A 15,991-nucleotide genomic window follows, 5' to 3' on the forward strand; every position below is an offset into this window, starting at 1 on the left:
GGATGCCTTGGGGATCACACATGAATTCTCAGCTCCATACACGCCACAGCAGAATGGCGTCGTCGAACGCAAGAACAGAACACTCATTGAGATGGCCAGAACAATGCTAGATGAATACAAGACTCCAAGAAAATTCTGGACTGAAGCCATTGATACTGCATGCCATACAATCAATCGTGTTTATCTTCACAAGCTTCTGAACAAGACATCTTATGAACTCCTAACTGGCAAGAAGCCAAATGTCAGTTACTTCAGAGTATTTGGCGCAAAATGCTGGATCAAGGACCCACACCACACCTCAAAGTTTGCACCAAAAGCACATGAAGGCTTCATGCTTGGATATGGAAAGGATTCGCACTCCTATAGAGTCTTCAATCTCTTCCACTACAAAGTGGTTGAAACAGTGGATGTGCGATTTGATGAAACCAATGGATCACAAAGAGAGCAATTGCCAAATGTGCTAGATGAAGTTCCAGCTAATGAATCAATCAAGCTTATGGGAACTGGAGAGATTGTACCTTCTGAAGCTCATCCTGAAGAAGAACTTATCATCTCAGCACCTGATCCACATGAAGACAATGCTCAGCCTGAAGATATACCTTCAAATGACCACATAGATCAGCAAGAGCAAAGTCTTCGCCCCACACACCCTCGTGTTGCAAATGAAGTACAAATTGACAAAATACTCGACAGCATCAATGCACCTGGTCCACTCACTCGTTCAAGGGCAACTCAGCTAACAAACTTTTGTGGGCATTTCGCATTCGTCTCAATATCAGAACCCAAGAAAGTTGAAGAAGCCTTCATGGAACCTGAATGGATTCAAGCTATGCAAGAAGAGCTTCAACAGTTTGAGCTGAATAATGTATGGGAACTGGTTAAGCGTCCTGATCCACGGAAGCACAACATAATAGGCACCAAATGGATATACCGCAACAAGCAAGATGAGCATGGTCAAGTTGTCAGAAACAAAGCTTGTCTCGTTGCTCAAGGATATACTCAAGTGGAGGGCATTGACTTCGACGAAACATTTGCTCCTGTGGCTAGGCTTGAAGCCATACGCATACTGCTGGCCTATGCAAATCATCATAACATACTTCTCTATCAGATGGATGTGAAAAGTGCCTTTCTCAATGGCAAGATTGAAGAAGAAGTGTATGTTGCACAACCACCTGGCTTTGAAAATCCAAAACATCCTGATATGGTATACAAGCTCAACAAGGCACTGTATGGCCTCAAACAAGCCCCTAGGGCCTGGTATGATACACTCAAGTACTTTCTGAAAAGCAAAGGCTTCATACCTGGTTCCCTGGATCCCACTCTTTTCACGAAGACATATGATGGTGAACTGTTTGTGTGCCAAATATATGTGGATGACATTATCTTCGGCTGCACCAATCAGAAGTATAGTGAAGAGTTTGGATATATGATGCAAGAGCAATATCAGATGTCCATGATGGGGAAGCTGAAGTTCTTCCTCGGTCTTCAAATACGGCAACAACGCAACGGCATCTTCATATCTCAAGAGAAATATCTTAAAGAGTGCCTGAAGAAGTTCGGTATGCAAGACTGCAAAGGCTTCACAACACCAATGCCAGCCAAGCATCATCTGGGTCCCGACAACAATGGTAAAGAGTTCGATCAAAAGGTATACCGCTCCATGATTGGGTCTTTGCTTTATTTATGTGCATCTAGGCCAGATATCATGCTTAGTGTTTGCATGTGTGCTCGATTTCAAGCGACACCAAAGGAGTCGCATCACTTAGCTGTGAAGCGAATTCTTCGATATTTGGCTCACACCCCAACTCTAGGATTATGGTATCCAAAGGGCTCAGAGTTTGATTTGGTTGGATTTTCGGATGCTGATTATGCTGGTGACAAAGTTGATCGCAAGTCTACATCAGGCACATGTCACTTTCTGGGACGATCACTTGTATGTTGGTCTTCAAAGAAGCAGAACTATGTATCACTCTCCACTGCTGAATCTGAATACATTGCTGCTGGATCTTGCTGCACTCAGCTTCTGTGGATGAAGCAAACACTCAAGGATTATGGCATTCATCTGAAGCAAGTGCCCCTTTACTGCGACAACGAAAGCGCCATCAAGATTGCCAACAACCCAGTTCAGCACTCGAAGACAAAGCACATTGAAATTCGTCATCACTTTCTCAGAGATCATGTTGTGAAGGAAGACATTGATATCATACACGTCAACACTGAAGAGCAATTGGCAGATATCTTCACCAAGCCCTTGGATGAGAAGAGATTTTGCAAGTTACGGTGTGAGCTAAATATCTTGGAATCCTCAAATGTCCTGTGATCAGGCACACATCCTAACACTTAAGCATATTGATGACTTAGATGTGCAACACACGAAGTAGCGTATATCTTCAAACAATGAAGACATACATTCTAAGTGTGAATACATTAATGTGGAATTTGACTTCGCAGCGCCACGATAATTGTGCGCCGTGTCTGGGTCTAATACTTCCTATACGGTGGGTAACGCCACCACCAAACGTTCCATTTTGAAGTGTTTCTCTCATGGCGTTACCTCTCAATGTCTTCACATTTGGTTTGGCTTCATTCTCAATATGTCTTCATGATTATCTTCACTGCGTTGATTATATGGATATATATGTACTGATGTTCTGTCCTCTACAGCATTCACTTATAGTTATGTCTTCTTGGTTGAATCTTTTGAACTAAGTGAATGTGATCAGACCCTAACCTCTCTATGCTTTCTATCTCAAACTCTATCTCTCCAAGTCATATGCATTCTGTTGAAACTGTCAAATGTCTTCACTGTGTCCTTGTCAGCTGAAGACATAGTCACAACCATAAAAGTCCGTTTTTAATGCTTATTCCTCCACATAAGATCCGGAGAAGCAGGAACGACCGCCCGACAATTTAGGCGTGCGTGGGACGTGGAACAAATCCCAATCTTCGTCTAACTGGCCACGCGTGCCTCAAATGCGAACCGCCAGGGGTACCTGCGTAATAGCGCAGTGCCGCCTCTATCCCTATAAATACACGATTCACTGCGGTCATTATCTCCTTCTTCCACCCTCGCACGAACCCTAGCGCCACCGCTAGCACTCGACGACTCCGGCGACGAAGCGCTTCACTGCCGCAACCTCTCCGACGCCGTTTTCACGCCGACAGCGGACATCGCTCTCTCCGCCGTCGCCGTAGGTGTCTTCCGTCGCCAAGTTAGGGCACGGAGGATCGAACTGCTCGACCTCAACTCTCACTTCGTCTAGCAGTTCCAAGTGTGGTAAATAAAACATCTTTTTACAGCCTCTTTTGATCCCATAGTTCAGTCACTTTCTGCCATAAGGAGTTTCTCTTCACATCAGTTAGTTATCTCGCTACATCTCATGACATGCCTAGTATATTCACTTGTGCTTCATAAGGTAGTTAGATTCCTCACTTGTACTGATCTATGGGTTCGTACAAATCTGGAACCAACTTCTTATCTATGAGTGAATGTCTTCGCACAATGAGGTCTATGTCTTCTAAACCGATTTATCTTCAAAATCTTCTGAGAATGCATATGACCTCTTCCCCTTCCCTCGCACCTTAATGCTGTCACAGGTACATGTTGGGAGAATCCTTTGGTTCTCATAGTCTGCATTCATTTGCAGAGTACTTGCAACATCACATCAACTCTCCTGAAGCCAGTTCTTGCAAAAGGAAGCCTTTGAAGACTTTGAACATCTTGAAGCCTTCCAAGTTATTCATGGCTTCAGAAACAGCAGCAAGGAAGGGAGGCAGACAGCGACGTGGTGAAACGTCCAAAGATCTGTCTGATGAATTGGCAGAGATGTACAAAACTGATCCTGAAGAAAGCTATGGTCAGCGCAAGACACGAATCCAATGGATTCGAAGATATTGGGCAGAGCAATGGTTCCACTACCGCTTCGTCACTCAGGAATATGCGGAGAAGTGCGCCATCAAGAGACCGTGGGGAGACGTACTATACAAAAATCTCGTACCCAGGTCCAGAGTCGAAGCCATTGCTCAAGGCTTCTATCCATGCATGGTGAGAGGACCAAAGCCAGTTGAAGCACATCCGTCATCACTTCTCTGGTGCCGCGATGATAATCTCTTCAAGCGCAACTTTCAGTTTGCACAACAGTCAGCGAAGATAAACAAGAAGAAATTTGGGCTTGACTTCAACCCTGGTCCCTCCTCACCAAGGGCAGATGGCACACGCGACGCCGATCCCAATATCATCGGGCCGTATGCAAATCTTGCAGGCCTCATCACTCGCATCCTAGTCCAAGGGACTGCTGTGAATGACCCTCCAGCAGATACTGAGTCAGATGACGCCCCTGCTGCTCTGAAGCCAAAGCAGAAGAAGCCAAAAGCTCCAAAAGCTTCAAAGCTAGCCGCTTCTCCCAAAATCTCACGAGCGAAGCCATTGGCAACTGCACCTCCTGAAGCCAGTGTGCAGTCTGAAGACATATCACGAGTCTCCAAGCCCCAAGAAGCCAAGAAGCCTCAGCCACACACAGGCAAAGAGCTCACAGCTGCTGCCGTTCTGCGCTGCGAAAACATTGATCTATCAAGCGATGAAGATCTTGGAGATGACGCACTTGAGCAGCTCATCAAGAGCAAGGAGGAGGCTGAAATCTTCAACAATCTGCCTCTGTTTGATGTCGCCGTCATCCACAGCTTCATTGATGAATGGTTTGACACACCAGACATAAGCTTCGATGATCTGCAGCTACCCATAGGCCTCAGCGTTGCCTTTCAAGGTGCAATTGCTTCAGAACTTGCAATAGCCCAGCGAATTGTAGAACTGAAGCAGAAAATTGATTATGAAAAGGCTCAGTTCAAGAAGCACGTGGCCAAGCTCAGCGTGCAAGAAGTGAAAAACTTCAAGATCATGTTGCACGAGCTGAAAGAGAACTTTCTGAAGACGCGTGCTGAAGCTCAAGGCTCGCGAGAGCGCATGAAGACTTTGGCTGATCGCTGCGTGCAGGCCTACAATGAGGCATAGAAGCGCAAGGCACTTGGGCGTCCCGGCATTGACCCTAGGATGGCCGCGAAGAAGAAAAAGAAGGCTGCTGTGCCTGAACCTGAAGCGCCAAGGTCAGAAACTGCTCTGATTGTCTTCCCCGCTGCAACGACTGGCTCGAAGCCAAAGAGTCGATAAACCGCCTCACAGCTCAAGAAGACACGGACTGCAGAGGCTGAAGCTAAGAAGAGAAAACACTCTGAAGCCTCTCCTTCTGAACCCATCATCAAGAAGCGCAAGACCAAGAAATCTCGGGCTGCTCCCACAGAGCCCTTGACAGTTGAACCCCTCTCCGTCCGCTATCCTGACGCAGATCGTCAGTTGACCGTGCATGAACCCAAAGCTGAAGACATTCCAGCAGACGAACCCAACGCTGCTGAAGACATTGGTCTCCAAGACAATGTGCAAGGTGATGCAGCCCTTCCTCAGCTTGAGACAAGCGAACTGATCAGTATTGGTCGTCCATTGACGCCAATCACACAAGATACATCGTGGGCAGATCGCCCACAGGAGGAAGATGAGCCCCAACCCACTACAACTCCACCGGCGCCTACATTCCGTAGGCTTCGCAAAGGGCCAAGGGTTCAGGCTGCTGACGACATTCCGGCTGCATCAGCCGAAGAGCATGCAGAGATACCACAAGCTCCAACTCCCCCACACCAACAAGAAGCAGTTCTCCAGGAGAACGTGCCTGAGTCTGCAAATGTTGAGGCTGCCACAAACAACGCCGAAGCAAATGTGGAGCCCAACCCAACAATAGCTTCAGAAGACAATGAAGCTACTGCTCCTGAACATTCTGTGCCTGAGTCTGCTGCCGGACCACAATTCAACTATCATATTGCGTACAGACCCCAGGTCCAGAAGCCGATCCCACGACTGCCAAGGTTCCCAGGTCCTGCATCAGCTCCTGGTTCCTTCAACATCAACAGCTTCAGGGCAGATAACACGTTTTTCGACCGCTCCAAGAACCCTTATTCAAGGGAACGGATTGTATCAGATAGGTTCTGGAGCCATCAACAGTGCAGCTATTATTCATGCATCCTATACAACCAAGGCCGCATCTTTCCTCACAAGCGCCTTGAGGTTGAAGCTGTTGCTGGTCTGCCTGGTCTGGAAGAAGCACTGGATTGCTTCAAGCAAGTGGGTTTGCTGCCATTTATCACTGATGAAGAGCACTGGAACGAAGAGCTTCTGCTCCAGTTCTATGCCACTTTGCATATCAAAGGCTATAACAGAGATCCGAAGACATGGATTCTGGAGTGGATGACAGGCAATATCCATTATGAAGCCAATGCTTTCGACCTAATTGAGCTTACCGGCCTTCCCACTCCTGGCGAATTCTTTGAAGAAGGGTGCCAACTCCATGCTGAAGCAATAGAGAGCATATTTCAGCGTCCTGAGCCAGATATGAGTCAGATGCTCTCAATAATGAAGCCACTGCCTCCTAATGCACCCTATCCAACTAGGTTCTTCGTTGAAGACTTAGAGTACCTGCCCAGAACAATATATCACATCATAAGGCGGACTCTATGGCCTGTAAAGGGACACTCTTGATATGCAACAATTGATGGTGCAATGAAGACTCTCATCTTCTGCATTCTTCATGGCAAATGCTTCAATGCACAGGATCTCTTCATCCGTCACTTTGCAGCGTCTGCCTCAGAACTGTTTGGATTAAAGTTCTATGCTCCTTGGGTTATGAGGCTGATCAAGCTTCACTCTGCAATCTCCTATCAACCCTCAGCCCGCAACCATAGGATATTTTTGCCAGATGTGGACACATCTGCTGAAGCAATATATCCAGAGCCTGGCAAGCAACCATTAAGTCTTCAAAATGCAGAACACCAGAGCTTCACTCAAAATATTGAAGGTGTTGAAGCTCTCTCCCGAGTGTATCCAATGGCTGGCACCACACGTGCCCCTGCATCAACTGAAGCCACTGACAGCACAGCTGCCAAGAGACCCAAGAAGCACGCTCGAGCACTCAATGACCGAGAGCTTCTTGTGGCTCTTCACCAAAAGCAAGATAGGCATCACGACTGGCTCAAACGGCAGATGAGAAGCATCATGCAAGACGTCAATCGCATCAGAAATCTGGCAACCAAGAATGCGTTTGTCGCACACGAGACCTGTCGCCGCACTTGGAAAGGCCTCACCATGATGAGCAATGAAGCTGAACTGCAAGAGGATGGCTTCAGAGAGAGATTCCAATTTGACTCCACGCCTCCAAGAAGAGCTGCGATGCGAAGCACACCATCACTTGAAGAGTCAGAATTCTCTTCTTCTGCTGCCACCGTGTCTGCCCGGATTATTGAAGAAGACGACGACGCGACATCATCTCCACCTGCTTCAACACACGTCGAATCTGCACCAAGCTCATCTGCACCGCCACCAAACAACTCCACCGATCCTGCTGCGCCTGGAAACGCGTAGAAAACTCTATGTCTTCAAACCTTTTTGGTCATCACTGACAAAAGGGGGAGAAGCATGATGTTTATAGTCTTCAAGCGGGTCACTTTGGGAGGGTGCCTTTATATTTTGCTACATTTTGCTTCGTGCTTACAACTCCCGTTTTTGCTACATTTTGCTTCGTGCTTACAACTCCCGTTTTGCTACATTTGCTTCTTTGAGTTGTAACACTTAGCCTTGATGGCCGTCTGCTACCTGTTTGTCACTCCGTTATGCGAAGATAAATTCCGCATGTGCGACGATAAATTCCGCACTCATCTCTTACTGCAGACGTCCATTTTCCATCATGCATGTCATTATCTTCATATACTTTCACATGCATAGTGGATTGTCATCATAAGTTGAAGTGGATCTCCACAAGTACAACCTGCCATGTGCATTTGCATTCAAAAGGCAAATTACTTATATGCACATCTTCAGGGGGAGCCCTTGCAACTTATGAAGACAAATTCCTTTACTATTTCACAAATTATGTTCCCCGTTGAAAACTTCAACTAGCTTGTCATCAATCACCAAAAAGGGGGAGATTGTAAGTGCATCTAGTGCCACCCCTAGTTGGTTTTGGAGTATTGACGACAAACCTAGTTGAGGGACTAACGTGTTTGTGAGAATTGCAGGAAAACACAGGTAGAAGTCCCTCATTGATTCGGTTTTATTACCAGAGATGACCCCTAAAAATGTACGAAGACATTGAAGACAATGGTGGTTTATGAAGATATTCATATTGAAGACAATGACATGAGAAGACTCCCTATGAAGCTTATGGAACTCGAAGACTTAGATCCTTCGTAGTTTTATTTCATTTATGTTGTGTCATAGGAATCACCGTACTATTAAGTGGGGTCCAAGAGAACCAGTCAGAATGACTGAAGTGATGCCTAATTCAAATCCTATGTCTTCGAGCGAAGACTTTGAGAGAAAATCTTGTCCAGAGTCAGACAAGTCAGCTTTACTTGTAGCCCAAGTAAAGTTGCCGTGTGAGTTCAAAATTCGACCATTGGTACACGTGTCAGTTCCTTAGTGACCCAGGGTCATTTCGGACAGATCAGGTCGGGTTGCCAAGTGGCTATAAATAGTCCATCCCCCACAACCATAAACGGTTGGCTGCTCAGATTTCAGTGCACGGCTTTTGTCGTTTGAGAGCAACCCACCTCGAAGCCTTTGAGAGAAAAATTCCTAGTGAGGAGAAAAGCCGTAACCACCCAGAGCCAGAGTAAATTGGGCATCACTTAAGTCTTCGTGTCTGTGTGATTTGAAGACTTATTACACTTGAGGACTGTGCATCCTCCAGACGGTTAGGCGTCACGTTCTGAGCATCCAAGAGAAATTGTGGATTGCCGGTGAACGAAGTTTGTGAAGGTTTGGGAGTCTACCTTGAAGACTTACCAGAGTGATTGCGCGAGGTCTGTGTGACCTTAGCTCAAGGAGAAAACGGTGAGGACTGGGTGTCTTGGACTAAGTGTCCTTGACTGGGTGTCCGGGACTGTGTGTCCTTCGGTTTAAATACCTAGCCGCTCCAACCAGACGTACAGTTGTCACAGCAACTGGAACTGGTCCAACAAATCATTGTCTTCGACGTGTCACTGGTTTCATCTACACTTCCTTTTTACTTACAGTTATTCATTGTGAAGCCATTGCGTGCTTGCTTTATCTTTTGTCTTCACAACATGAATGTATGATCTGTTTGGCTTCATAACTTCTTCCTACCTGATCCTTATTACACTGAAGCTGGTTGTCATTGCGCTTTCACTCTATTGAATACATGACCATGGCTGGCCTAGTGTAATCTAACTTCCGCTGCATAGTAATAGGCATAATCTTCACTGTTTTTCTTCATAACTCTCACGTTTTGAAGACTTTCATAAAAATCGCCTATTCACCCCCCCTCTAGTCGATATAACGCACTTTCAGTATGTACCAGTAGCTACGTGTTTGATCTCTCTCTCTCTCTCGTGTTCTTGATTTGGCACGATCTTGATGTATCGCGAGATTTGCTATTATAGTTGGATCTTATGTTTCTCCTCCCCCTCTTCTCTCTTGTAATGAATTGAGTTTCCCCTTTGAAGTAATCTTATCGGATTGAGTCTTTAAAGATTTGAGAACACTTGATGTATGTCTTGTCGTGCGTATCTGTGGTGACAATGGGATATCACGTGCCACTTGATGTATGTTTTGGTGACCAACTTGCGGGTTCCGCCCATGAACCTATGCATAGGGGTTGGCATACGTTTTCATCGTGATTCTCCGGTAAGAACTTTGGGGCACTCTTTGAGGTCCTTTGTATTGGTTGAATAGATGAATCTGAGATTGTGTGACGCATATCGTATAATCATACCCACGGATACTTGAGGTGACATTGGTGTATCTAGGTGACATTAAGGTTTTGGTTGATTTGTTTCTTAAGGTGTTATTCTAGTACGAACTCTAGGGCTGTTTGTGACACTTGTAGGAATAGCCCAATGGATTGATAGGAAAGAATAACTTTGAGGTGGTTTCGTACCCTACCATAATCTCTTCGTTTGTTCTCCGCTATTAGTGACTTTGGAGTGACTCTTTCTTGCATGTTGAGGGATAGTTATGTGATCCAATTATGTTAGTATTGTTGAGGGAACTTACACTAGCGAAAGTATGAGCTCTAGGCCTTATTTCCACGCATTGCAATAACGTTTACGCTCACTTTTATCATTCGTTACCTTGCTGTTTTTATATTTTCAGATTACAAAAGCTATTATCTACTATCCATATTGCACTTGTATCACCATCTCTTCGCCGAACTAGTGCACCTATACAATTTACCATTGTATTGGGTGTGTTGGGGACACAAGAGACTCTTTGTTATTTGGTTACAGGGTTGCTTGAGAGAGACCATCTTCATCCTACGCCTCCTACGGATTGATAAACCTTAGGTCATCCACTTGAGGAAAATTTGCTACTATCCTACAAACCTCTGCACTTGGAGGCCCAACAACGTCTACAAGAAGAAGGTTGTGTAGTAGACATCAGCCGCCCGCCCGGCGTTCGTCCTGTTTTAGATATGGGTCGGCAGCGCACCCAATGGGCTGATCTATATGTGCCGGTGTGGCCGACCGGCCGCCCTATTTCAACAAATAGCTCATTTTTGCATTGAATTTGCATTTAAACATATAGTCAAATAACATAGTTTGAACTGAATAAAAATAGCATAGTTTTACAAGCTGAATAAAAATAAAAATGCCTCACATAGTTTTGCAAGCTGAATAAAAATAAAAATGCCTCACATAGTTTTGCAAGCCGAATAAAAGAAGATACATCTATTGATTGCCAACATGAGCCCACATATGCTGAACCAAATCATTTTGAAGTTGCACGTGAGTTTCCCAATCACACGTCATGATGACATTGGGTGAACTGTTCAAAAGTTGCCGCTCCTCCATGCTCAGGCACAACATTCTCACCCTGAAACTGAAACCCCTGATCGTACAGACGTTCCAAGCGCTCGTCTTCTACGATCATATTGTGCATGATCACCCAAACAGTCATCACCTCCCACAGTTTCTGCGTGCTTCAGGTATTAGCAGGATACCGAACGATGCCTGGTCGAGATTGCAAAACACCAAAGGCACGCTGAAGGAAATATGCCCTAGAGGCAATAATAAAGTTATCATTTATTTCCTTATATCATGATAAATGTTTATTATTCATGCTAGAATTGTATTAACCGGAAACATAATACATGTGTGAATACATAGACAAACAGATTGTCACTAGTATGCCTCTACTTGACTAGCTCGTTGATCAAAGATGGTTATGTTTCCTAACCATAGACATGAGTCGCCATTTGATTAACGGGATCACATCATTAGGAGAATGATGTGATTGACTTGACACATTCCGTTAGCTTAGCACTTGATCGTTTAGTTTGTTGCTATTGCTTTCTTCATGACTTATACATGTTCCTATGACTATGAGATTATGCAACTCTCGTTTATCGGAGGAACACTTTGTGTGCTACCAAACGTCACAACGTAACTGGGTGATTATAAAGGTGCTCTACAGGTGTCTCCGAAGGTACTTGTTGGGTTGGCGTATTTCGAGATTAGGATTTGTCACTCCGATTGTCAGAGAGGTATCTCTAGGCCCTCTCGGTAATGCACATCACTTAAGCCTTGCAAGAATTGCAACTAATGAGTTAGTTGCGGGATGATGCATTACGGAACGAGTAAAGAGACTTGCCGGTAACAAGATTGAACTAGGTATTGAGATATCGACGATCGAATCTCGGGCAAGTAACATACCGATGACAAAGGGAACAACGTATGTTGTTATGCGGTTTGACTGATAAAGATCTTCGTAGAATATGTGGGAGCCAATATGAACATCCAGGTTCCGCTATTGGTTATTGACCGGAGACGTGTCTCGGTCATGTCTACATAGTTCTCGAACCCGTAGGGTCCGCACGCTTAAAGTTCGATGATGGTTATATTATGAGTTTATGTGTTTTGATGTACCGAAGGTAGTTCGGAGTCCCGGATGAGATCGGGGACATGACAAGGAGTCTCGAAATGGTCGAGACGTAAAGATCGATATATTGGACGACTATATTCAGACATCGGAAAGGTTCCGAGTGATTCGGGTATTTATCGGAGTATCAAGGAGTTACGGGAATTCGCCAGGGAGTGTATGGGCCTTATTGGGTTTTAGGGGAAAGAGAGAGAGGCAGGCCACGCGCGCCCCCAAGGCCTAGTCCGAATTGGACTAGGGGGAAGGGCTGCGCCCCCTCCTTCCTTCTCTTCTCTTTTCCCTTTCCTTCTCTCCTACTCCTACTACTTGGAAGGGCTCCTAGTTCTACTAGGAAAGGGGGAATCCTACTCCCGGTGGGAGTAGGACTCCCCTAGGGCGCGCCATAGAGATGGCCGGCCCCTCCCCTCCTCCACTCCTTTATATACGTGGCCAGGGGGCACCCCATAGACACAACAATTGATCGTTTGATCTTTTTAGCCGTGTGCGGTGCCCCCCTCCACCATAGTCCACCTCGATAATACTGTAGCGGTGCTTAGGCGAAGCCTTGCGTCGGTAGAACATCATCATCGTCACCACGCCGTCGTGCTGACGAAACTCTCCCTCAACACTCGGCTGGATCGGAGTTCGAGGGACGTCATCGGGGCTGAACGTGTGCTGAACTCGGAGGTGTCGTGCGTTCGGTACTTGATCGGTCAGATCATGAAGACGTACAACTACATCAACCGCGTTGTGCTAACGCTTCCGCTTTCGGTCTACGAGGGTACGTGGATAACACTCTCCCCTCTCATTGCTATGCATCACCATGATCTTGCGTGTGCGTAGGATTTTTTTTTGAAACTACTACGTTCCCCAACACACGCTCGACATCCTTCCTAGCACTCTCTTGCTCTTGGGCAAATCTTTTCCTCTTCTCTCCGACAGGGTTGGGGATTGTCTTGACAATAGTGGTCCACTGAGGATAGATTCCGTCACCCAGGTAATATCCTTTGTCTTAGTTGTGGCAGTTGATAGTAAAGTTCACCGGTGGGCTGTTGCCTCGGCAAGCCTAGCAAACACCTGCTAGCGTTGAAGCACGTTGATATCATTGTGTGACCCAGCCATGCCAAAGAATGAGTGCCAGATCCATAGATCTTGAGATGCCACAACCTCTAGTATGACAGTGCAAGCCCTGACATGGCCCTTATACTGCCCTTGCCAAGCAGAAGGGCAGTTCTTCCACTCCCAGTGCATGCAGTCTATGCTGCCAAGCATCCCTGGGTTGCTGGCATTCATTGCCAACAAACGGGCTGTATCTTCAGGAGTCGGCTCTCTCAAGTTCTCAGGGCCAAACACAGCAATAACAGCCTTGCAGAACTTATACATGGAGTCTAGGCATGTAGACTCGCTCATACGGACGTACTCATCAATGAGATCACCAGGCACTCCGTATGCAAGCTTACGAATGGCGGCAATGCTTTTCTGGTAAGAGGAGAAACCAATCTTGCCAACGGCATCCTCTTTGCACTCAAAATAGTCATCATAGTCGACCACCCCCTCTCTAATACGGTTGACAAGATGCCTACTCATACGAAAACAGCGGCGGAATTTTTGATGTTTGAACAACAGATTTGTTGTATCAAATTAGTCCTTCCAATGAACGAAATGCCCGCTCTCTCGGCTGTGATTCAACGCTGAAAGGTGGCCCAGAATGGAGCCACGGAACAACGGTCGCTGGCTGTTGAGGTGGTGATGGACCAACACGACAGCCAATATCTCCTCCTTGTCATCGGACGACGAATCGTCAGAGTCGCAAAGGAAATTGTGAAAAAAGAACTCGTCGGCGGAGTCCATTTTGTACCTTGGCAAACTGTCGAACAACTTGCAGGCGTCGACGAAGGAGATGGCCGGCGAAGGGAGTCGCGGCGTGCACGGACCAACTAGCTGCCATGCCGGCGTCCGACGAGTGTGCCGACGAGGATCTGGTCGGGGCGGCGAGGCGGCTTCTTTGTCGCGGTCGTGGCTGTGTGGTGGGGGAGCGAGGGTGGGAAGCAGTTGGCTCCTCGGCGGCAAGACGGCGGTGGAGGGCAATGTGGGAGTTGGCGGCGTTGCTGGGCGGATGTTGCGGCGCCGACAGCTGGGAGAGTCGCCGGAAAAAATGGACGGCGGCGTCGGCGACGAAGGAGGCGGGCGAGGGTTGCTGTTGGATGGGGAAAGGCCAATGTGTCACCGACCAGCGGGCCCGGGGAGGAGGAGGCGAGCGCGCGCGTCCGTCTCGTGTCCGCGCTGACGCAAATCCAGCTAAAAAAGGGGCCGGCAATGGGTCACCCGCGGACGAAAAGCGGACGCGCGTTCGTTTGGGTCGGCGCGTTGGGCCAACTTTTTTGTCCGCCGATCCAAATAGACGCCAACGGACGAAATGGGTCACACCGTTGGAGTTGCTCTAATATTACCCTCATGTAAAATAAAAAGAGGAAATTTCTTTTTCTTTTTGCGGGAAAAAATAGGAAATTTCTAATAACATCTATCCCACTTTCATATATTTCATATTGATTTTTTTTTGCGGGTGACATGTCACATTGATTTTTTTGACATGTCATATTGATTTGAGTTTACAGAACCAATTTATAACTTTGTGGTTCATTACTTGGCCCTATTTTTTGATAAAAGATTCCTGTTGAAGAACCTTGCATCCAAATAACCCTTTTTGTTTTTGAGCCGGAATAAACCTTCCTTGGTAAGCCACCAAAAAAATTGCAATAAATGAAAAAAAAGAAACAAACATTCCCTTTTTATTTGTAAATAAGTAACTTGTACTACTCCTACTAGAAAGGAAGGGGTTGCGAGCTGATCCGATTTCTGCGGTCCGTCCATTTATCTCTTTCGTTGACAAAAGTTTTGACCGAACGAAGAGCAGGGCGCAGCAAAACTCTCGCATCGCAGCCGTCCATTCACCACCGATCCAACCGTCCATGCCCGCGCGCGCGGATCGACGGCCCCACACTGCTCCCTTCCCGCGCCGTTTAAATAGCCTCCCCAAACCCGTCGTCCAACACAATCCACTCCCGCCTTCTCAAATCCCCCATCGCGCCCAAATCTCTCCGCACCTCCAACCCCTGCCTCTAGCTGCAATGGACGCCTCCGCCACCGGCGCCGTCGCCAAGGCGAAGAAGTACGTGGTGGGGCGCAAGCTCGGCGGCGGCCCCAGGAAGAAGGCGGTGGCGCGCTCCGTCAAGGCCGGGCTGCAGTTCCCCGTCGGCCGCATCGGGCGCTTCCTCAAGAAGGGCCGCTACGCGCAGCGGGTCGGCATGGGCGCCCCCGTCTACCTCGCCTCCGTCCTCGAGTACCTCGCCGCCGAGCTTCTTGAGCTGGCCGGGAACGCCGCCAAGGACAACAAGAAGTCCCGCATCATCCCGCGCCACCTGCTGCTCGCCATCCGGAACGACCAGGAGCTTGGCAAGCTGCTCGCCGGCGTCACCATCGCGCACGGCGGCGTCCTGCCCAACATCAACCCCGTGCTGCTCCCCAAGAAGACGGCGGAGAAGGAGCCCAAGTCTCCCAAGAAGGCCGCCAAGTCCCCCAAGAAGGCTTAGTTGATTACTGTCTAGTGATTCCTGATAGTAGTAGTGTTCTGTTTGGATAATGATGTCGATGTAGCATATGTTCTGTTCTGCTGAGAAAAAAATGTCAGAAATCTGTCTGACTTGCAGTAAATTCATTATCTGTTATCTGTGTGTTCATGATTTTGCAGTGCTATCGAGTTTTACATTTGCGTGGTGGGACAAATTGTTGTATTTACCAGTCGTTTGAATCTGACAAATTCACCTGGTCTAGTTATTAGAAAAACTAGTAGAAGTCAGAGTTGCAAGCTGAAGAAGCTGAGGAGAGCATACTCAACCTGTATTTTACCTGTCACGTATCACGAGTTCAGGTTCAGACATTTGTGTATGTCGAGTACTACCAAATGCCAACGCTTCTGTTGAGTACATAGTTGGTTGTCGCCCAACCCAATATCACTAC

The 15,991-nt window shown here is 47.0% G+C and overlaps 1 pseudogene; it reads left to right on the plus strand.

Annotated features, from left to right (window-relative positions):
* Positions 1–15,033: 15,033 nt before the first annotated feature.
* On the plus strand, positions 15,034–15,699 carry LOC147973431 (histone H2A pseudogene; annotated as a pseudogene).
* The last annotated feature ends 292 nt before the right edge of the window (positions 15,700–15,991 follow it).

This window comes from Triticum urartu, chromosome 5A (genome assembly GCF_056163025.1).
Source record: "Triticum urartu cultivar PI428250 chromosome 5A, HENAU_Tu73, whole genome shotgun sequence".
In the NCBI taxonomy this organism is placed as follows: domain Eukaryota; kingdom Viridiplantae; phylum Streptophyta; class Magnoliopsida; order Poales; family Poaceae; genus Triticum; species Triticum urartu.